The sequence below is a fragment of the Copadichromis virginalis genome, linkage group LG5, assembly GCF_057382275.1.
Source record: "Copadichromis virginalis isolate Kocher_CV1m ecotype Utaka linkage group LG5, C_Virginalis_male_GT1.1, whole genome shotgun sequence".
Lineage (NCBI taxonomy): Eukaryota > Metazoa > Chordata > Actinopteri > Cichliformes > Cichlidae > Copadichromis > Copadichromis virginalis.
The window spans coordinates 34938390-34962522 of NC_140622.1; the positions used below are offsets into that span (position 1 = coordinate 34938390).

General features: G+C 42.1%; 1 protein-coding gene across 1 annotated transcript in view; it reads right to left on the reverse strand.

The window, feature by feature from the left end:
* The window catches only part of tafa3a (TAFA chemokine like family member 3a), a 130556-nt gene that overhangs the window by 29933 nt on the left and 76490 nt on the right, over positions 1-24133 (reverse strand). The gene's annotated exons all lie outside the window — the stretch shown is intronic.

The window sequence follows — 24133 nt, forward strand, 5'->3', positions numbered from 1 at the left end:
ACACATCCAAAAGAGTGTGCATCTTTTACTTTGACTTAGTGAGTATATGCCTGTGCATCTCTGTGTGACAATGCTTTGATGAGTGTGTCTCCTTTTAGTTTTTATCTTTTTTCTATTGCTTGGCATGCACACATAGATGTTCGAAAGCATCAGAGCAAAGCCAAACACATTTTCGGCTAATGTTTAGTTTACTTTGTGCATAAACGCATACAATCAGTTTATTAAATATTGAAGAAATACGTGGCTTCCACCTCATTCTTCATTCTTCTTATCATTATTCTTATGCTTCAAAATTTATCTAAAATCAAATCTTTACTTGAACTTGACTGAGTATCACAGGGCAGCGGCCCCCAACCCTCGGTCCATGGACTGGTACCGGTCCATGAGTCGTTTGGTACTGGGCTACAAGAGTTGAGGCTCTGGTGTGAAATTTATGGTTTTCATGGTTTTTATTGGCTTTTATTGGGGGGGGGTTACTGTTTTTATCATTACCTCGGGTCTTTTCTCGTGTGTTGTGAACCGCTGTTATAGAGAACACTTTCCAGATGCTTTCCTCATCCTACTACTATAAATGAAGTGGGGCCTCTGTGATTACTCCTGTCTAATACTTAAATACTTTCTTTTTTTAAATTAAAACCCCACCTTGTACTTTTGAATCTTCTGTTTTAAAGTCTGGATATTTTTCTTAAAGCACAAACTGCATTCACTGGGAACATCATTTTCTACCAAAGGAGATATCAATAGAGTTTAGATCACTTTGAAGCTGTGAAGCCAAAAGTAGATAAGTGTAATTGTGAAAACCTGATCTTCTTGGCAGAATTTAATTTCTTATATCAAAATAAATCCATAGAAAATGTTGTGTTTTATATCTTCCTCTGAGCTGCCACACTCAAAGAAGAGCAAAACTCTTGGATGTATCTGAATGGAGAATGTTTATATCCCCAATCTCAAAACCTAACTCATGCCTATAAAGCAATGATGTTTAACATTACAATAATTACATTATAAATATTCCTGGATTTTTCTAGAAGCATTATTAGTGGCTGTCCACGAAAAACGTCTCTTGGACTCCACAGAGGCAGACGAGAGAGAAGCCAGGGATCCTTTACTATCTGTGGTCTCTCATCTGACATGCACACATGGTGGTTATCTGTCAAGTGGATGTCATGTCTGCTCTAAATGGTTGCCATCTCTGCTTTCCAACTGGATTCCCATGTTTTTCATGTTGAGCAGATTCCACTGATGCCTTTCAGAGCTGAGTGACTGGTGCAGCATCATGAAACACAGGATTGGTTCAGGGGGAAAAAAGGAGATGAGTAACCTCAGTTAAATCCTACATTTCTATAACAATGGCTGAACCACAATCATTTCTACTGCAGAAAGATCCATCTTCATTAGACATAGGAGCCTGTGGTAAAAGTGGAGCAACAAGCTCAGTCTGAAAATAAGACTAATGGTTTGTTTCCAGTTATTCATAGCTGAGGAGCAGAGATTATTCTGCTCTAAATCAAACTGTCATGTAATTACATTAACAATGCTGCTAACTGAGAGGTATATTTAACCAGTTGCTCTAAATCAAACCTTGTCCTAGAAAACAATATTATCTCGTTAGTGGTGAGGCAGCCACCGGCACTGATCCCCTGTTGAATTGCGGGCCGCCTGAGGACACTATTAAAGGAGCATCTGACCCGTCCACCCACTGACAGCTCAATATAAATGTTCCTCTTTTTAATAGACCATCTTGCTGAAAAATATGTCGACAAACCTTTTAAAAAAGCCATTTCAGAAGAACTCCAATGGTCCCACCCATTACTTTTTATGCTCCAGTCCATTCACATAAACTTGATGCTCAGCCTCGGTTGCTGTTTTTATGGTCCGATGTGGACACTCAGCACTGCACTTCATTCCTGAGGAAATGTGAGCCAGAAGGCGAAAAGTCATGGAGCGCAGCCGGAAGATGGAGGCAAGCAATTGATAGACTACATTTCAGAAGCTTATATTTCACTTTATTCAGTCAGTATCCAGCCTCTAGTGAATAACCACCAGACCTAGCATAGCACTGCTTTAAAAGAAAAGAGGAAACTACCCCAAGCTGAATGGATGATGAGTTTCATAAAGTGTTTGTTACGATTTATATTATCAAACTGCTTGGAAAAGAGGTTTCTTGGGACTGTTTTTAAGGGAAATGTGTTAAATTTATGACTGGGAGCTGAAAATCTGTAACATTAAGTAAAAGGAATTAGCTCTTAGAAAGGATAATAAACTTTCCCAACATCTTGTCAGACATCTTCAAATAATACCACATGACAATTTAGAAAGAGGCATCCCTCATATTTTGAAACAGGTTGTAGCAAAGGGGCGCTGATTGCTGACTGCTACTTCTGACTGTTGCTCTTTAATATTACTGACCTGACTTGACTACAGGCAATTTGTCTTATATGAATTCTGGTGTTCACACCTCGAGCTTTCTAAGGAGAGATTCTTAATTAATCAACAAATTTCTCTTTATATAACCTCTAACTAGGACCATACCAAAAAGATTTCTGTATATTTTGTTTTGCAGACTTTCATTTATGATTCTTTGGCTTGAGTTCACTACAGACTCGATAGTGGGACAAATTTTCTTTGAAGTCTGTAATCACAGCACATGAAAGAAATGGTGCAGTTGTAAATACGTGTTTGATAAGATAGATGTGGTTAAAACTGAATTTGCAAAACCCCCCAAACTACTAGGCTATCTGCTCAGACTACAGAAATGTTATATGTGTTAGCTTTTGATACACAGTTTTAAGATGCACTGTCATAGGTGTGCACGTCATGCCGCTCTATGCAAGTACATCATTTGAATTCTCTCAGAATGTCAACAAACGGAAAGTCTGTACTGTGTTTTTCAGTTTCCTTTCTCTCCTGCCTCTGTCTGATTGGTTCTGCACTGACACATCTCAGCCTGCTTTCAGTATGGTTGCACCTGTCTGCTTCAGTTTCCTTCATGACGAGGCTTTCCTGTCTGCTCCTCTGAAACTATCACACTGCTATGATACACTCTACAGAATGAGCCACTCTGAAAAAACACAACTCAGAGTAAGTATTAATATGTTATAATCTCATAGCCTAGTGTTGCTCCTTTAAAATACTCATACTAATCCTGGTCAGAATTGCATTTATCCTGCTTTTCATGTCTAGCATTTTGACCCGAGATACAGATCCGTCTTATTACTGTCGATTTTGGATTGGATCATCGGGTTTATAAGGATGCTGTCCCTGAACATAGTGAACTGTTCTGTACCAGAAGCTGCTGAACCTGGTTTGCAACAGATTATATGTGGCTGATTGGTGTATATGAGCCGTCATCTCATATAACTGGTCTTTCAATTTCCTTTGAAAACACATATCAGAGAACTAGTGAATAATCTGCGATTTACTCTGGTATACGTGCTGCTATTACTTCACTGACAAAAACTGGGAGGATGAAGAGATTTTTTTTTTTCCACAAGTGGAAAAAACATAACTGCCTGAACATCACAAAGAATTCATGATGCAGCTGGGTGAAGTCTGACCTCTGCACCAAATTATTATGTAACCTTTACCCTGATATTTCACAGGTTTACCTCCAGAACACCCTGTGAACTCATTAATTCCCATCCCCTATACGTGTGGTATGTTGTACTAATTATGCCAGTTTTTACAATGTATAAAAACTGAAGGATTCAATATGGGCTAAAACATTAAGCTGCGTAATTGCAAATTAAAAAATAACCATCAGAGTTATGAGCATGGTGCTTCCCTTTCTTTCATTTAATTTTAGCAACACTACCCACACATTAATTACAATATGTTAAAAGCTTAACAATGGGACTATTCTTCTTTATGAAATATAAACTGTAAGTAACTCATTTCAGAGTTAATGTTATGTAGCAGTATGCATCAAACCTCTCATAAAACACAGTCTGTGGAGCAAGGAATCACCATCACAAACAAATTAATCACTTTCAACACCGCACAGAAACCTTGTGATAAGGACCTGCTCTATTGCCAATATGAAAGGGGTCTGTGCCTCCTAACGCTAAGCTTTAGCCAGGCATAGGCCATTAACAGCAATACAATTGACTAACTTTAAAGGGGGTTGCTTTAATTGCTGGGTAAGGGCAGGCTTTTAGTTTGTAAGACCCAATTACTACCATGCTGTTAGCACTTCTTCACTAATTGCATTCATCAGCTCAAATCGTTATCACCAGGCTCTCCTTCGATTTCTATCAAAATCCAAAAATCCTAATTTCTTTGAGTTTCAGAATAGCTAGAGGTAACTCATAATGTGGCGAGGGATAATGGGTTTACATTTGAGCTGTAATTAGAGAGGGAATGGAGATGGAAGACTTCTGGCGGATCTGTTTTTGTCACAGTATGTGTCCTTTCTGCTGCAATAAAACACTGGGACAAATTTTACTCTAAGCTATTATGCCAGTCAGTGTTGTCTTGAGAACACACTGTTTTCCAGAAACCATTGACTACATGTGGATTGACCCTAATGTAGTAAAAGTATAGACAATAATTATGAATCTGTTTTAGTATAGCTTATTCATTTTTGTAGCTTTGGACACTTTTTTTGTTGTTTTGTTGCATTATTGTGTTTTATATTTGTTTTGTTTTGGCTCTCCGTCAGGTTAATTGTTGGGACCGTGGAATGTTGTTACAGCTCAGTGAGACAATTACAGAGGTTGTGAACAAGCCAACAGTTTATCCACATTTCCCCAGCCATTACTGACAAATAATGCCATACCAAGCATTTGTCTGCTGAATTAACAGACAAACAAGATTACAAATTAGTGTAATAATCTGCATACACGCTGTCACAATACTCTGTAATATCATTGATAGTACCTACCAGAAAGTGTTAAACGTTATTGGTAAACTGTTAAATTGTCAGGATGCCAAACCTAAATACATTTCTAGCATTGCCATGTCTTTCCCACATTTATATGGGCAGCCACAGAACCACCGCAGCTATTGTGTTTTCTCTGCAGAGACAATCTTTTCCCCATGGAGTCATACTCATGAACCCGTCTAACTGGTCTGTTGAGACTGCAAACAAATAAGGGAGGGAACCAAAACAAACCTGTGTTGAGGTAAAAATGAGGGTGAGTGCATATCTATCTATCTATCTATCTATCTATCTATCTATCTATCTATCTATCTATCTATCTATCTATCTATCTATCTATATGATTGATTGGTAATTTATTTCAACATGTGAACAATATACAAGTACATTTAAAAGAAAATAAGAGAGAGAAAAAACACAATACCAATTACATACAAAAAACATTCTGATTAATTTACATGTTGAAAGGGAGTGGGAAGAAGTATACACTTATTTAATCCCACCCCTTTTCCATAAATTATCAGTTAATATTTAGTCAGCTTCCTTACTGATATAATTTGTAATAAAAATAGTGAACAGATTTCTGATATACTATATACTATAATATAACATCATGATTTTTTGTTTGTTTGTTTTTAAATAGAGACATTCACTTAATTTAAATATTTTCCTTTTCTTTATAGTTTGAGAAGATCATATTTGTATAGGCAAGGCAAGGCAAGGCAAGTTTATTTGTATAGCACAATTCAACAACAAGGTGATTCAAAGTGCTTTACAGAGACATTAGAAACAAGAACAAATAAAAAGCATGATTTAAAATTGATTAAAACAAGCAAATAAACTAACTAATTAATTAACAAACAAACAAACAAACAAACAAACAAACAAAACAGTATATAAAATCAAAACAGATAAAATCAGAACAGTAGATAAAATCAGTAGTTAAATGTAAGTTTTGAAATTTAAGCTTAAAGTGTGGATTTGGTGCTTTATTCAAACGCAGCTGAGAACAGGTGAGTCTTCAACCTGGATTTAAATAAACTGAGTGTTTCAGCTGATCTGAGGCTTTCTGGGAGTTTGTTCCAGATATAAGGAGCATAAAAGCTGAATGCAGCTTCTCCGTGTCTGGTTCTGACTCTGGGAACTGATAAAAGACCGGATCCAGATGACCTGAGGGATCTGGATGGTTCATACTGGGTCAGGAGGTCATTGATGTATTTTGGTCCTAAACCATTCAGAGCTTTATAGGCCAGCATCAGAACTTTAAAGTCTATCCTCTGACGGACAGGCAGCCAGTGTAAGGACCTCAGAGCTGGACTGATGTGGTCCACTTTTTTGGTCTTAGTGAGGACTCGAGCAGCAGAGTTCTGAATGAGCTGTAGTTGTCTGACTGATTTTTTAGGTAGACCTGTAAAGATGCTGTTACAGTAATCAAGCCTACTAAAGATGAATGCATGGACTAGTTTTTCCAGGTCCTGTTGAGACATCAGATCTTTTATCCTTGATATATTCTTGAGGTGATAGTAAGCTGACTTTGTTATTGTCTTAATGTGTTTTTCTAAGTTTAGGTCTGCATCCATCACTACACCCAAATTTCTCGCCTGGTTTGTGGTTTTTAGGTGTATAGATTGAAGTTCTCTGGTGACCTGTAATCGTTTTTCTTTGGCGCCAAAGACTATTACCTCAGTTTTGTTTTTGTTTAGCTGGAGAAAATTGTGGCACAACCAGTCATTGATTTCCTCAATGCATTTACCAAGAGCCTGTACAGGGCCTCGGTCTCCTGGTGACATTGTGATATATATTTGTGTGTCATCTGCATAGCTGTGATAGTTTATTTTGTTGTTGTTTATAATCTGTGCCAGTGGGAGCATGTAGATGTTAAACAGAAGGGGTCCCAAGATGGAACCTTGGGGAACTCCACATGTGATACTTGTCTGCTCAGATGTGAAGTTACCTATTGATACAAAGTATTTCCTGTTTTCTACGTATGTTTTGAACCAGTTTAGTACAGTTCCTGAAAGACCTGTCCAGTTCTCCAGTCGTTTGAGTAATATGTTGTGGTCAACTGTATCAAATGCTGCACTGAGATCCAGTAAAACTAGGACTGACATTTTTCCACTGTCTGTATTCAGACATATGTCATTAAACACTTTGGTCAGAGCGGTTTCAGTGCTGTGGTTCTGTCTAAAACCTGACTGGAAGGCATCGTAGCAATTATTCTGTTTTAAGAAGTAACTGAGCTGTTGAGAAACTGCTTTTTCAATGATCTTACTTAAAAACGGGAGATTTGAGATCGGCCTGTAGTTGTTCATTTGTGTCTTGTCAAGATTGTCCTTTTTCAGTATAGGTTTGATTACAGCAGTTTTTAGTGATTCTGGAAACACACCTGATAATAAAGAAAAGTTGACGATCTGTAACAGGTCTGACTCTAAAGTCTTTGAGACCTTTTTGAAAAAACTTGTTGGCAGGACATCTAAACAGCAGGAGGAGGAGTTCAGTTTACCTAAGATGTCCTCCAGGTCTTTGCTGTTAATAGGTTGAAACTGTTTCATGGTGTTTAAACAGTTTTTTGGTGGACACAGTACATATCCTGGATCTGCTGTTGATGTACCAATTGCTTGTCTAATTTTTTGGATTTTTTCAGTGAAGAATTTGGCAAAGTCATTGCAGGCCATGGTCGAATGAAGTTCAGCTGCCACTGACACAGGGGGGTTTGTTAGCCTGTCAACTGTAGAAAATAAGACCCGAGCATTATGGCTGTTTTTAGTGATGATGTCAGAGAAGTAGGACCTCCTTGCATTCCTCAGTTGTAAATTATAATTGTGAAGTTTCTCTTTATAAATGTCATAATGAACCTGGAGGTTTGTTTTTCTCCATCTGCGCTCAGCTTTCCTACACTCTCTTTTTTCTTTTTTCACCAGTGTGGAGTTTCTCCATGGAGACTTTTTCCTTCCAGAGATAACCTTCACCTTAATGGGAGCAATAGTGTCCATTACATTTAACATGTTAGCATTGAAGCTATTGACGAGCTCATTGACTGACCCTCTGGGCAGGTCAGATGTTAATGGGAAGACCTGGTTAAAAATTGCACTACTGTGTTCAGTTATACACCGTTTTGTGATCACTGTTGTTGATATATTTGTGTGGGCTGAGATTTTACTTTCAAAGAAAACACAGTAATGATCAGACAGGCCCACATCAGACACAGTAACCTTTGAATAACTCTTTTTGAACAGTTTTATGTTTGGACATCGCTTTAATTCCATATTCAGACTGTTCCATAGTTTCACTCCATGAACAGAAACACAAAAGCCTTTTCTTGTAGTACGTACCTTTATTGTTTTGAAGTTACAAAAACCCCTTAAATTATAACTTCCTTCTTTCAAAAAAAACATACTCTGAATAAGACTCTGAATAATATAGATACATATGTGTGTGTGTGTGTGTGTGTGTGTGTGTGTGTGTATACAAATCTATATATCTATAGATATATCTATAGATATGTCGATAGAGATAGATATCTCTCTCTCTCTCTCTCTCTCTCTCTCTCTCTCTCTCTCTCTATATATATATATATATATATATATATATATATATATATATATATACAAAACACCCAGCACGCCCCTGCGGGCGGTTTATCCTTCAAGCTCGGGTCCTCTACCAGAGGCCTGGGAGCTTGAGGGTCCTGCGCAGTATCTTAGCTGTTCCCAGGACTGCGCTCTTCTGGACAGAGATCTCCGATGTTATTCCCGGGATCTGCTGGAGCCACTCGCCTAGCTTGGGAGTCACCGCACCTAGTGCTCCGATTACCACGGGGACCACCGTTACCTTCACCCTCCACATCCTCTCGAGCTCTTCTCTGAGCCCTTGGTATTTCTCCAGCTTCTCGTGTTCCTTCTTCCTGATATTGCTGTCATTCGGAACCGCTACATCGATCACTATGGCCGTCTTCTTCTGTTTGTCTACCACCACTATGTCCGGTTGGTTAGCCACCACCATTTTGTCCGTCTGTATCTGGAAGTCCCACAGGATCTTAGCTCGGTCATTCTCCACCACCCTTGGGGGCATCTCCCATTTTGACCTCGGGACTTCCAGATTATACTCGGCACAGATGTTCCTGTACACTATGCCGGCCACTTGGTTATGGCGTTCCATGTATGCCTTGCCTGCTAGCATCTTGCACCCTGCTGTTATGTGCTGGATTGTCTCTGGGGCATCTTTACACAGCCTGCACCTGGGGTCTTGCCTGGTGTGATAGACCCCAGCCTCTATGGATCTTGTGCTCAGAGCTTGTTCTTGTGCTGCCATGATTAGTGCCTCTGTGCTGTCTTTCAGTCCAGCTTTGTCCAACCACTGGTAGGATTTCTGGATATCAGCCACCTCCTCTATCTGCCGGTGGTACATACCGTGCAGGGGCCTGTCCTTCCATGATGGTTCCTCGTCTCCCTCCTCTTTCTTGGGTTTCTGCTGCCTGAGGTATTCACTGAGCACTCGGTCAGTTGGGGCCATCTTCCCAATGTATTCTTGGATGTTCGTTGTCTCATCCTGGACTGTGGTGCTGACACTCACCAGTCCCTGGCCCCCTTCCTTGCGCTTAGCGTACAGCCTCAGGGTGCTGGACTTGGGGTGAAACCCTCCATGCATGGTAAGGAGCTTTCTTGTCTTTATGTCAGTGGCTTCTATCTCCTCCTTTGTCCAGCCTATTACCCCAGCAGGGTACCTGATCACGGGCAGGGCATACGTGTTGATGGCCCGGATCTTGTTCTTACCATTCAGCTGACTCCTCAGGACTTGCCTGACCCTCTGCAGGTGGTTGCAGCTTTTCTAGCGGCCTCTTCATGGTTCCCATTCGCCTGCGGGATCCCCAGGTACTTGTAACTGTCCTCTATGTCTGCAATGGATGAAGTGAAGAATCTTGCATCGTGGTGCCAGGACAACCACCTCCAGCTGAACGTCAGCAAGACCAAGGAGCTGGTGGTGGACTTCAGAAGGGGTCAGCACAGAGACTACAAGCCCATTATCATCAATGGAGCTCCAGTGGAGAGGGTGCAGTCCTTCAAGTATCTTGGTGTCCACATCTCCTCAGACCTGACATGGGCTGCCCACATTCAGGTCCAGACCAAAAAGGCTAGGCAGCGCCTGTATCACCTACGACAACTGAGGAAGTTCAGGGTCTCTCCAAAGATCCTCAGGATTTTCTATACAGGCGCTGTGGAGAGCATCCTCACACAGAACATGACATCGTGGTTTGGGAACAGCTGTGTGAAGGACCAAAAAGCTCTCCAGAGAGTGATCCGTACAGCAGAACGCTGCTGCAGGATTGCTCTCCCCCTGCTTCAGGACACCTACACCAGGAGATGCCGGACTAGAGCAGCGCAGATACTGAAGGACCCGTCCCATCCTGGCAACAAACTGTTCCAACTTCTGCAATCTGGTAGAAGGTTCCGCATCTTCCGGGCAAGGACAGAGAGACTCAAGAGGAGCTTCTATCCCCAAGCCATCCGTGCCCTAAACACACACACCCGCCCTCTCACATCATCTATAATTGACTGAGTCAGGACTCTTCCAGACACTAAACCAAGGCACAATGTACATTTCAATTCCTTTAATTTTAAATATGTTTATATTGTCTATCCTGTAAAATAGTCAGATGTCTATTCATATTAATGTACAGAATTCACCTGCTTGCCGCTACTACTGCACATTCACCCAATGTATATACTACATATATATATGATGTTTTTCCTCTACACCCCAATTTTTTTGCACATGTCGAGGAGCGTGTCAGGCTACATTTCACTGTGTGTTATACTTGTATAACTATGCATGTGACAAATAAAGAACCTTGAACCTTGAACCTTGAATGTTGCCTTCTGGTAGTTCAATCCCCTCAGTTCTGACTAACTTTCCTCTCTTTGTTACCATCCGACTACACTTCTCCAGTCCGAATGACATTCCAATGTCATTGCTGTATAGCCTGGTAGTGTGGTTCAGTGAATCGATGTCTCGTTCACTCTTGGCATAAAGCTTGATGTCATCCATGTACAGGAGGTGGCTGACAACTGCTCCGTTCCGTAGTTGGTATCCGTAGCCAGTCTTGTTAATGATCTCACTGAGGGGGTTCAGGCCTATGCAGAACAGCAGTGGGGACAGAGCATCTCCTTGGTAGATCCCGCACTTGATGGTGACTTGTGCTATGGGCTTGGAGTTGGCCTCTAGTGTTGTACGCCACATCCCCATTGAGTTCCTGATGAAGGCTCTTAGGGTCCCATTGATCTTGTACAATTCTAAGCATTCCAGTATCCAGCTGTGGGGCATTGAGTCATAGGCCTTCTTGTAATCAATGCAGGCAGTGCACAGGTTGGTCAGTCTGGTCTTGCAGTCTCGGCTGACTGTTCTGTCTACCAGTAGCTGGTGTTTTGCGCCTCTGGTATTCTTGCCAATCCCTTTCTGTGTCCCGCTCATGTATTGACCCATGTGCCTGTTCATCTTAGCCGATATGATGCCTGACAGGAGCTTCCATGTAGTGCTGAGGCAGGTTATTGGTCGGTAGTTGGAGGGGACCGGTCCCTTCTTGGGGTCCTTGGGGATCAGGACCGTCCGACCTTCGGTTAGTCATTCCGGGTGTCTCTCGTTATATATATACAGTGGGGCAAAAAAGTATTTAGTCAGCCACCGATTGTGCAAGTTCCCCCACTTAAAATGATGACAGAGGTCAGTAATTTGCACCAGAGGTACACTTCAACTGTGAGAGACAGAATATGAAAAAAAAATCCATGAATTCACATGGTAGGATTTGTAAAGAATTTATTCGTAAATCAGGGTGGAAAATAAGTATTTGGTCACCTCAAACAAGGAAAATCTCTGGCTCTCACAGACCTGTAACGTCTTCTGTAAGAAGCTTTTCTGTCCCCCACTTGTTACCTGTATGAATGGCACCTGTTTGAACTCATCATCTGTATAAAAGACAACTGTCCACAGCCTCAAACAGTCAGACTCCAAACGCCGCCATGGCCAAGACCAAAGAGCTTTCGAAGGACACCAGGAAAAGTATTGTAGACCTGCACCAGACTGGGAAGAGTGAACCTACAATAGGCAAGCAGCTTGGTGTGAAAAAATCAACTGTGGGAGCAATCATCAGAAAATGGAAGACATACAAGACCACTGATAATCTCCCTCGATATGGGGCTCCACGCAAGATCTCATCCCGTGGGGTCAAAATGATCATGAGAACGGTGAGCAAAGATCCCAGAACCACACGGGGGGACCTGGTGAATGACCTGCAGAGAGCTGGGACCAAAGTAACAAAGGTAACCATCAGTAACACACTACAACGGCAGGGAATCAAATCCCGCAGTGCCAGACGTGTTCCGCTGCTGAAGCCAGTGCATGTCCAGGCCCGTCTGAAGTTTGCTGTATCATCCATGTGCTCTCTGGCAGAGGATTGGGAGAATGTCATGTGGTCAGATGAAACCAAAGTAGAACTTTTTGGTATAAACTCAACTCGTCGTGTTTGGAGGAAGAAGAATACTGAGTTGCATCCCAAGAACACCATACCTACTGTGAAGCATGGGGGTGGAAACATCATGCTATGGGGCTGTTTTCCTGCCAAGGGGACAGGACGACTGATCCGTGTTAAGGACAGAATGAATGGGGCCATGTATCGTGAGATTTTGAGCCAAAACCTCCTTCCATCAGTGAGAACTTTGAAGATGAAACAAGGCTGGGTCTTCCAACATGACAATGATCCAAAACACACCGCCCGGGCAACAAAGGAGTGGCTCCGTAAGAAGCATTTGAAAGTCCTGGAGTGGCCTAGCCAGTCTCCAGATCTCAACCCCATAGAAAATCTGTGGCGGGAGTTGAAAGTCCGTGTTGCTCGGCGACAGCCCCAAAACATCACTGCTCTCGAGAAGATCTGCATGGAGGAACGGGCCAAAATACCAGCTACTGTGTGTGCAAACCTGGTAAAGACCTATAGTAAACGTTTGACCTCTGTTATTGCCAACAAAGGTTATGTTACAAAGTATTGAGTTGTATTTTTGTTATTGACCAAATACTTATTTTCCACCCTGATTTACTAATAAATTCTTTACAAATCCTACCATGTGGATTCATGGATTTTTTTTTTACATTCTGTCTCTCACAGTTGAAGTGTACCTCTGGTGCAAATTACTGACCTCTGTCATCATTTTAGGTGGGGGAACTTGCACAATCGGTGGCTGACTAAATACTTTTTTGCCCCACTGTATATATATATATATATTAGGGGTGCAACGATATTCGTATCGATATTGAACCGTTCGATACAGTGCTTTCGGTTCGGTACGCATATGTATCGAACAATACAACATTTGTAATTTATTTTATCAATTTTCCTTCTGACGATGCTGTCTGTGTTGAGCGCTCAGTGAATCTGTGTTCGACTACTCCGCCTAGGCTGCACTGTCGCAGATCCACTGAGCGCTCAACACAGACAGCATAGTCAGAAGGAAGAGCGCAGGGCAAGCTAGCGAGACAGAAGTTAAGCTCTCCTTGCAACAGGCAAATTGAACGTCATTCAGATCTGGCGTTTGGAATTATTTTGGTTTTCATGTGACGTATGACCCTGAAGGTAAGCGAGTCATGGACTAAAGTAAAACAGTATGTTGAATGTGCCATGCAATGCTCAGTTACATTGGTGTGAACTAGTGTGTTAGCGCAGTTAGCTCGTTAACGTGTTGGCCGTCTAGCCCCATGCACGGAGCGATCGGCGGTAGCTCGTTAACGGAGATTTGCCGTGTTGTGTAGTTGAGGTCATTTCAACGAGATTAAAAGTTATGACAAATCAGACTATGAGGCAAAAAGAAAGTGCAGCTTTATGGTTTCATGGACAAAAGAATTTCTGTGGCTGCAATATGATGAGCTAAATAACCAGGGCTGCACATAAGTGGTCCGCAGGTGCGCATTCGCTGTCAAAATAAAAAACACGCACAAGGGTTAGGGTTAAATTTAAAAACTGTACTTTTGAGTTAAAATATATATTTATAATTTTAATAAATGACAAATTAAAAATGCATGAACATTTTTTGTATCGAAAAAATATCGAACCGTGACACCAAAGTATCGAACCGAACCGAACCGTGAATTTTGTGTATCGTTGCACCCCTAATATATATATATATATATATATATATATATATATATATATATATATATATATATATATATATATATCACACACACACACATCGTATTGGGTGAACAAGTTTGAATTTCCCTATGTTCTTCAGCAAGTTGCACCTTGACCAGAAACTTTTGGTAACTATCAACAAGCTTCTGCCATAATTCTGGCTGGATATTCGGCCATTTGGGGTTCATTTTAACATTAGAACCGCCAAGGGGGTCATTTATACCCGTACTGGTGGTTCTATTGTTAAACTGGTTATGGGTTAAAAATAGGTTGAAATACAGGAGGTCACTGTCATGTTGAATGTCCATGTGTACTTTCAGTTGAGCTTAAAGGTGTCAATTTTGGAGCAGGGGCTTCGTTCTTTGTCAGTGCCGTCTCTGTCTATGACAATAAAAAAAATTGCTTTATTGTCAACAGCAGTTTCCAGTACATAGTTCCTTGGACTTTCCCACTGTTCTGAGTATTGGTCAATCTAATCAATGCTGTAAAACAAAATTATTTTATGCTAGCGAAGATCTTATTAAGTTAAATGACAATGTACAGTTTTTAAGTATTTGTATTCATTTGACCCTCTTGACCTTGTGGATTAGAGGAAATCTGAAATAAATTTTCGTTTTTTAAAGTCAATAAAGATGTAAGCTATACAATTATCCCAACTTGGAAAGACAGTTCAAAGAAATCATTAAAAGCCCATAATTACACTCTTAATGGGCTATCATGGGTATGTAAACTTCTGACCATAACTGTATTTTTAATACGCTCACAATTACGTAACGTATTATAAAATAGATATTTAGACATCTAACACATTTGGTGCTCTTTTCACACTGTAGGTTATCTAAATTTGCAGGCCTTTTCACGCATAGAATTGATGCTTACAGTCTAGACAGTTATTTTGGCATCCATGTGAGAGAGCACTAAACAAATTTACTTTACACAGACCCTTAGATGTGAGCAATATGTAGATTAAGAGTATAGTTTGAGTGGTTTGATGATCGTAACAGAATTTGGGGGAAAATGTTTTATTTTATAGTATAACAGTCATTTATATTTTTAGAACAGACAATAAGAATAATCACATAAGCAAAAACAAAAATTGTCCTTTAACACTATGTCCTGTACTAATGCAACAATGCTACAATTCCCAACTATCATGCTTGAACTTTGATTCCTCTGTGTATGTGAATAAAACTATTGATATTCTCTCAGCACATACAGTGTCCCCTTGTTCCCCTCTGTCAGCTACACAACCACACACACAGAGGATAGAACCAAGGCCACACACAGCCACTCACGGCTCATCTATAGCTGCCATTCAGATGTGTATAGCAGAGGACGTTTGATGGTTTTCTAATCTCAGGACCTGCCACTGGAAGATGGGGCGAGCTGACCCCTGTCATCCCCACAGTGCATCTAAAACAGCCCCACATCTCCATCTCAATCTCCCTCTGCTTACTACCTCCCCACCATTGTGTTGTCCACCTGCTCTCCAAATGTCAGGACAAATGCTCCACTGCCGCATCCCCGCACATCCCCAGGGTGGGGATGACCTGTTCCTCAGCCGCTTCGTATAATGTCATGCTATCTCTGGGCAAGGGTTCCACACTGACCTGATGTGGACTGTGCAGAAGGCTAATGAATACTACCACACACCAACACAGACCCAGATACAGTAAATTTACTGCATTACAGGTTTTTATACAAGTCAGGAAATTGGAATAGATACATATGATGAAGTCTCAAAATGAAGAAAAAATATGACACAGAAAAATCCACTTGATCCTTTTGGTGGACTCAAATCAATTCCAAGGAGACCTGTATTTAAAATACACTGATATTATGACAAGATATAGCAGTCTCTGGATTAAACAGCAATTAGTCCAATGCATTCTGCAGCACTAAAGATTAGCCAATTGGCAAAAGGGCAGGACTAATGCTGGCGTCAAGCAGTTCTGCTGTATAATATTTTAACTTGCCAGTGCTAGTTAACTCTGGCACAGGTTTAACAATTTTTGCTTTGCGTGATCCGTTCTGGAAATTTCCAAGAAAACCTGCACTTTGATGTGCCTATTCATCAGTCTTAGCTAAAAATTCTGTTTAAGTCAACCTGATATTTGTCTTTCGTTTTAAGTGGGAGAATCGAATCCCCTCTCTGGGATTGGGGAGCTCAAAAACAAAACAACAAAAAACCAAAAAATGTAACCACATTAGCAGCAATTTGTTAATTTAATAAACTATTTTTTTTCCCAAAATCATAAATATTTCTCTCGCACCTTGATCACTGGTTCTAATCACATTTAATGGACCACTTTTATGTTTTTAAAAAAAAGAAAAAAAGAAAAAAAAATTATGTTTTATTTCATTATTTAGCTATTGTCTAGTCCACATTTTAAAAGGGTTTTACCTCACTGTCAGTTTGCCATCATTAAAAAAAAAAAAACTTTAAGCCTAAATATAGCTATTCTTATTTGTACTCATTTGTATCTTTAATCCATGGGTGTTTGACATTTTTAGAACGTCTCCTGGGACTTAAAATGCAATTACAATTTTTGCACTAAGTCATCAAAATTTAAAGTATGCCAGCTGAACAGAAACACATTTATACATGCAGCAGGCCACACAGGCAATGAAAACTTGCATTCAGTGAGCATTTTTCATTCAAGCGGCTGGGTGCATCTTTGAGTATGGTTTTCACTTCTTATTATAAAGTGTGTGTGTGCGTGTGCGTGTGTGTGCGTGTGCGTGTGTGTGTCAGTGTGTGTGTAAGACAGAGAGTGTGTGTGTCTATGGAGGATACTGTTTATTTATGGATTTTTATATATTTTTACAAATCTATAGCATCAACACATTGTTAGGGCTGAAGATATTGAACAATAATAGAATTTAGACCAGCAAAACTAATATTATGCTGCTCTAAAGTTAGCTAAGTGAAGTTACTTGGAAGGTCTTGTCAAAAATGTATTTATATCAAAGGGAACAATTTTAATAATAAACATGAATATTACCATTTTGAGGTATTTTAACAGTTAAGAAGACTAATCCATATCTCATCAAGAATATTTGAATACGAATATCTTTACAACACTGTATTCACTTTTTCATGCAGTCTTCATTAGCAGCCACAGTGGAAGATAACTTTATATTTATTTTCACTTTCAGTGTTTTTTGCTTATTTGGTGATCTGTGGAAATGGGAATACAGAGAGAAGAATGAATGAGTTAAGTATAAACCAAAGAGACATGCACAGGATAAAACAACTTTTTCAATAATCAAGCTATTTCATTTTAATATTTCTTCTACTGTGAAGAAAAAAAAATCACTGTTCAAAACACAATGACTAAATCTACCCCAAGGCTATTCAAAGTTGGATAGTAACAAATTATATTATTTTGAGTTTCTAAAATGATCTAAGCCTTTAAACACTAAGAAAAAGCGCTCTGCTGCCGCCTGATTCTCATCAAGATCCATCAAGCATGAAAAGCTCTTTTTCATAGTCTTCCTTCCCTCCAGGCTGGCACAGGAAAACAAGTCTAATTTATCTAGTAAGCATATTTTAATTCATAATTTGTATTAATGTGACACATCCTAATATATCTTTTTTCCAGAAATTATTCTGATGGGGACAGTGTGGGGAACAAAAACTTTTTTGTTGGATTCTGCCATTAATTTGGGAAAGAGTGAAAAAAGTTGAAACCAATTTGCATAGAATACAAAAAAAATCCCCCAAAGCATAAAAATCAGCTCGAGAACGAACCATTAGAGTGCATCACGCAGTTTTTAGAAAGTCTCCACCATAAGCAAATATGGAAATATTCTACTCTATTCAAATGAGAGCCAGTGCAGTTTCATCTTATTAATAAGGCGGCATGGCCCCTTGTGTGCATGTGAATATAGAACCGGAGTGTAAAGCTGATCCCCGAAGTCATTTTGCAATTTGTGTAGTTATCCATGAGCCATGTGGCTTAATGCTTGATATTTTAAAATCTAGCAAAGTTTACGACCTGTAAACAGCACTGCTTAGAGCGTTTTCTTTTCCCTCTCTCAACGAGTGGGAGCTGCTGCCATGTTGCATCGCACAGCCTCAGTGGGAAATGTGTTTTTCACGCCTGTTTTCCTCTCTCCTACATTTCCCCTCACAGACACTGACCAACAATCCACAAAGAGCTTCATTCCTGCTTTTTAAATGAGACAGATTGAGCTGCTGTTAAAAAAAAGTGTCCAAGCATCTAAATAGCTGAGTAATGAGGCTCCCATTTGACCAGGCCACAACATCAGTCTAAATCCTATCGATGGGACCAAAACAAATTGTAAAGCCGAAAGGTAGTTGTTATCACGCTGGTTCTCTCTCTCTCTTGCTGGACCACTCTTCTTCTTCTAGCGCCATCTCTCGCCCTTCATCTCCCTCTCCACTCTTTCATGACCGGCTAATGAATGTAGATAGTGCTTTGGGGGATGCAGTGGTCTTATTACAGGGGTTATGTGTGCACGCTGTAAACTCAGCATGCTCCAGTCAGGCAATGGTGAAAGGTTCAATTGCTTTGGCAAAGCCCCCACTTCAGTAAACAGAAGGGCTAAAGAGGTTTGTTTATTGGGCGCACCTTGGCTTGACCTCTGTAGCTCAGGGAGAGGCTACGTGATTACAGAAGTGTCAGCGCAGCCTGGGCAGAACAGGCCAGACTACTTTCATTGGCCCTCTCTCTCTCCTAATAAATCACAGGAATAAGCACACAAACCACATGAGTGGGACAAATGCAAAAACAATGAGAGTTCAATGTAAGCCTGATGATTTAATGGTTTATCCACCATGTTTGCGCTCAAACTACTTGGATTTGGTGTTCTACTGTCAGTCTACAGAGATATATACAGAACATATTGATTGGAATGATTAGTTTATTACACGAGTAGGCGAAAAGGCAAGCTGTCCTGATGCTCACTCCAAAACAGAAACAATATGAAACATGGCTAAAGTATGTGGACATTTTGACCACAGCAAAGGCAAAGAAGTAATTTCCTGAAGGAATTAAGTTGTTAAGTGTCACCTAGTTTTTCTAATTATAATAAATATTTGACAAAGTCAGCTGTTAGGATTCAGTTATAGGGTTGAAATGATTTAGATAATTATTATCATTACAGATCACCTAAAACACATCCAATTCTGCTGCTGTGCTCCAGCTTTCACCCTTTGCTTGCTCGGGTAAGTTCTCCACACTCTGGACTCTGTTCAGTTCATCCCCCAACCGCTCTGCACAGCCAGAGCAGTGAAAATAATAATTTGTTATTTTAACTCACTATACCTTCCTACATATTTAATTCATCAGTCACATATCATTAGTTCTGACTCATATTATAACAGCCTTCACATCAAAATGTGTGTAAACAGGCCTGCTGAGTGCAGCATTTTACATTGATTCTATTGGGGTGAAAATGACTGATGTAGTTTCCCCATACACCCCAAAATTAACTATACGGCAAATAAATCCATTTTAGGAAAAATCATGAAATGAGAGGTGATCGGGTTATATACACTATGTATTTATGTTATTATGTGTAGCTTGTGGTTTCAGTTTATCTGAAAGATGTTGGGTGAGGTAAGCCTGTGCAGACCAGTCAAAGTCAGAGCACCTTTCCTTTATGGGCCTTTGTGCATGGTCATGATTAACCAGGAAAAGCCCTGTCCCGCACTGCTGTCACAGAGCTAAAAGCACATTATCGTACATCACAATGTGTAAATAATTCTTTATGAGTACCGGGGGTCTTTGTTCAAACAATGAAAAATGTGAAACGCCAAAGCACACAGAAGAGTATGGAAAGGTATGTAGCGTTTGTCCATATATTGAATTTTATCTTTTATGCTCCATATTTTGGAATGTTCCATATTTTATTTCATATTTCTTGAGGAAAAGCTGGTGAGACTGCTTTCCACTCTTGCACATCATGTATTTCACATTGTATTTGTTTTGAATGTTGTGTGTTCACAGTTGAAAAATTATATTTTTATTATGTTTAGTTGTTTTATTTTATTATGTCTGATTGTTCAGTTGATGTTGGTGCAGTTATATACAATGCACTTAAAATATAAAGTAAAAATGATTTAAGACGCAATACAATATCACTGGTTGTGTAATGGAAATGTGTTTTATAGAACACTTAATCTATTATAGTGAAATAAGTAAATGTGAATAATGCTGGTTTTGTCAAGGGTAGTGTCGTGGATGAGAGAAGGAGGACCCAAACGCTGGACTCACAGGCAGGTAGGTGAAGGTGGATGTTTATTGCCGAAGGAGTGAGCAAACGGTACAGAGGGAGGAAATGGCTGGCTGACCGAATGAACAAAGGACTGACTGACTGGACATACAGACGACATTGACATCAGACATACATCATTAATGACCCGACATTGAATGGGTAGAACAGAGGGCTTAAATACACAGACTGGTGATAATGATGATAATGAGAGACCGGTGAGTACACAGCTGAACATAATGAACTAATGATAATGGGAAGAGGACGGAACATAATGCACATGGACCAAGGCTAACACAATAAAACAGGAGGTGAAGCAGACAGAATATAAACAGTGAACATGAACTAAGAATACTGGGTCAAAGACCCAGAAACCCTGACAGTACCCCCCCCCCCCCGCTAAGGCCGGCACCCGACGGCCAAAAGAACGAAAAACCAGAACAGGGCGGGCGGAGGGGGCCCAGGACGGAGGGACGGAGTCCACACAGAGACAGTTCAGGAGGGCGGCCACGTGGAAGGCAGCAGTGACCACTGAGCCGGTCCGGTGGGCGGCTGCGGCGGTCGAGACGAGACAGTTCAGGGGGCCGACCGTGCGGACGGCAACGGCGGCGACGTGGACACAGTTCAGGAGGCCGACCGTGCGGACGGCAACGGCGACGATGACAGCGCTGGTCCGGGGGCCGACCGTGCGGAAGGCAGCGGCGGCGGCTCTCCAGTGTCAGGCGTACTGGCCGAGGCCCGGTGGGCACAGGACCAGTCGAGGCGGGACCAGTCAAGGCGGGACCAGGCGAAGCACAGGCTGAGGCCGCAGCAGACGAAGGCTCTGAGGCCGGGCCGGGCGTGGGTGCAGCCGAGGCCGGGCCGGGCGTGGGTGCAGCCGAGGCCGGGCCGGGCGTGGGTGCAGCCGAGGCCGGGCCGGGCGTGGGTGCAGCCGAGGCCGGGCCGGGCGTGGGTGCAGCCGAGGCTGAGGCCTGACCAGTCGAAGTTGAAGCCTCTGGCTGGAGACAGGCCGGGCCAGCGGGTGCGGAAACCCCTGGCTGAGGAGCAGGAGAGCTCACAGCTGGCTCTGGGTGCTGTGGCTGCAGGTCCGGGAACCGAACAGGATGGTGTACGGGCGACTGGGAAACAGGAGGCGACTGGAGGGAAAGCCGGACAGGGGACTGAGCTGCAGGAGAGTGAAGTGACTGGAGGGAAAGCCGAACAGCAGGAGAGTGAACTGACTGGAGGGAAAGCCGAACAGCAGGTGAGGGAACTGACTGGAGGGAAAGCCGAACAGCAGGTGAGGGAACTGACTGGAGGGAAAGCCGAACAGCAGGTGAGGGAACTGACTGGAGTGGAGATGCTAAGGGAGGAACAGAGGCAGGCGTGGCTGACAACGGAGCTGAGGTTGGTGTGGCTGACGGCTGAGCTACAGACTGGGCTAGACAGGGAGATAAAGCTACGGCCTGGGCTAATAAAGCTGGTGCATGAGCAGGGGACACCTCAGCTAGTCTAACCAGTGATACTGCGAGGGCGTGAAAAGCTGGATCAGGAGGTGGATGAAAGGGTGAAGTAGTAGGTGGACCGGTTAGCTCTTCCAAGCCTCCAGGGAGGTCAGGCTGGGTTCTGGCTGCCCTCAGCCTGGGCGCTGGGACAGGCACAGAAGGTGGCTGGACACCAGTCACCCCCACCCGAGAAACAGGAGCGGGTGTGGAGGTAGACTGGGTCGCAGCTGCCCTCCTCCTGGGAGCTGGCACTGGAGTGGGTGTAGGCTGACTGATAGGAGTGGAAATAACGACTGGGTGAGTGACACTGACAGGTCTATCGGGTTGTATTCTGGTCTTTCTGCCACCACTATTTACAGTTTTTGACTGAACAGTCTTTGGGGAGCCAGAGCAGAAAAAATCTTCCCAGTCCACATCATCCTCAAGGAGGGAAACTCCCCATGAATCAGAAAAGAGTCTGTTGTGTGTTTTAAGTGGATAATTAGATGAGGGGTGTGGAAAACAGTCACTGGAACTCACCACCGGGAGTTGCTGAACAGAGTCCGTTTTATGGCGGCGTGTGCGCCGCTTTCCCCGGGAAGGGGAAGCGGGCCGGGTAAACGGCTGAGCCTCTGGCGCGGTAGCCTCCGCTGAGCCGAGATGGGAGGTGTAGCCGCTGTGCCGTGGCGAGGCGGAAAGGCTGGAGAGTGAAAAGGCTGGCGGGCGAGCGAGGAGCGAAGCGGCGGGAGAGCGAGCGGCCGAAGCTTGGGCTGTGACGCCCACTCTCCGCGGCGAATGCTCCGGTGCAGCTGAGGCAGCAGGTGGGGGAACGTGGCGTCTCCGAGGCCTGCCCAGAGCCAGGCGAGTCCCCTCGAAGACGTGCTCTCTCTCCGCGAAGAGCCGCCGTTTTCCCCGAAGCCCCTCCGTCCAGCGAAGGAGCGCTGCCTCCTGCCGCTCGAAAAGTTCAGGGTCCGCTGGGTCCACAACGCGTGGTCGGGTCATTCTGTCAAGGGTAGTGTCGTGGATCAGAGAAGGAGGACCCAAACGCTGGACTCACAGGCAGGTAGGTGAAGGTGGATGTTTATTGCCGAAGGAGTGAGCAAACGGTACAGAGGGAGGAAATGGCTGGCTGACCGAATGAACAAAGGACTGACTGACTGACTGACTGGACATACAGACGACATTGACATCAGACATACATCATTAATGACCCGACATTGAATGGGTAGAACAGAGGGCTTAAATACACAGACTGGTGATAATGATGATAATGAGAGACCGGTGAGTACACAGCTGAACATAATGAACTAATGATAATGGGAAGAGGACGGAACATAATGCACATGGACCAAGGCTAACACAATAAAACAGGAGGTGAAGCAGACAGAATATAAACAGTGAACATGAACTAAGAATACTGGGTCAAAGACCCAGAAACCCTGACAGGTTTAGGACACAGGAACACAAAGTTAGATGTGGTGGAGCTCTCTATACTGATTTAAAAAGTTGAATGATTACATTTTACTAAAACATATACCTTAAGTTAACAAGAAAATATTCAATAGCTGTGCACCTATGAATGATGAATCAAATTATTAATCTAGCAATAGCAAAGTCAAAAAACAGGTTGACATACAGTTATATTTTCCATATTTATCAGCCTCTGTTTTTGATTTGATTTGATTTGAACATACACAGACAAGGTATGTAGTGCAATCCATTTGTGACATATAATATGTACAGTCTCCTTGTGTAGTCCATCCTTTTTTGGCTCTATCAAAGTCTTTTGCTGGTTATATGTTTTCAGCTAACATGGAGCTGTTTCCCTCAAGCCACTGTGTGCTGTTTGTCCTCCAGTGGAATAAGGCTCATTATCTCAATGTGTAGTCACAGTTTCTACCGTTACGCCCAGGGATCAGGCCATCTCTCCATTAAGGAAAATCGCTTTGAAAGGTCTTGTCCTCTGCTTCAAACACACACACACACACTGAGACGCATGCATGCACTTAGTGTACTGGTATTACTTTTTTCCATTTGATGCTTGACTTACAAGACTGCTAAACTGTTGAATTTTAATGTGCACAAAACACAACCTTAAAGTACATCTTTGCCTTGCTGTTTAGAAGCCAAGAAAGTTGAACAAATCATATCAATTTCTTTTTAAAAAGTCATTGAGATGAAATGTGACCACAACATGTGACTGAGCTATAAGGAATTGGGTCTGACATGCTGTGACTGGGGTACCAATTTGGTCAGAATGGATCCACTGAAAGCACTCAACTGTAATCCTTCCACATCAGAAAACACATCAGGTGTTATATTTTTGGGGGGAAATGTTAGCCCATCATAGCAAGTAAAATAGAAACTTAAAGC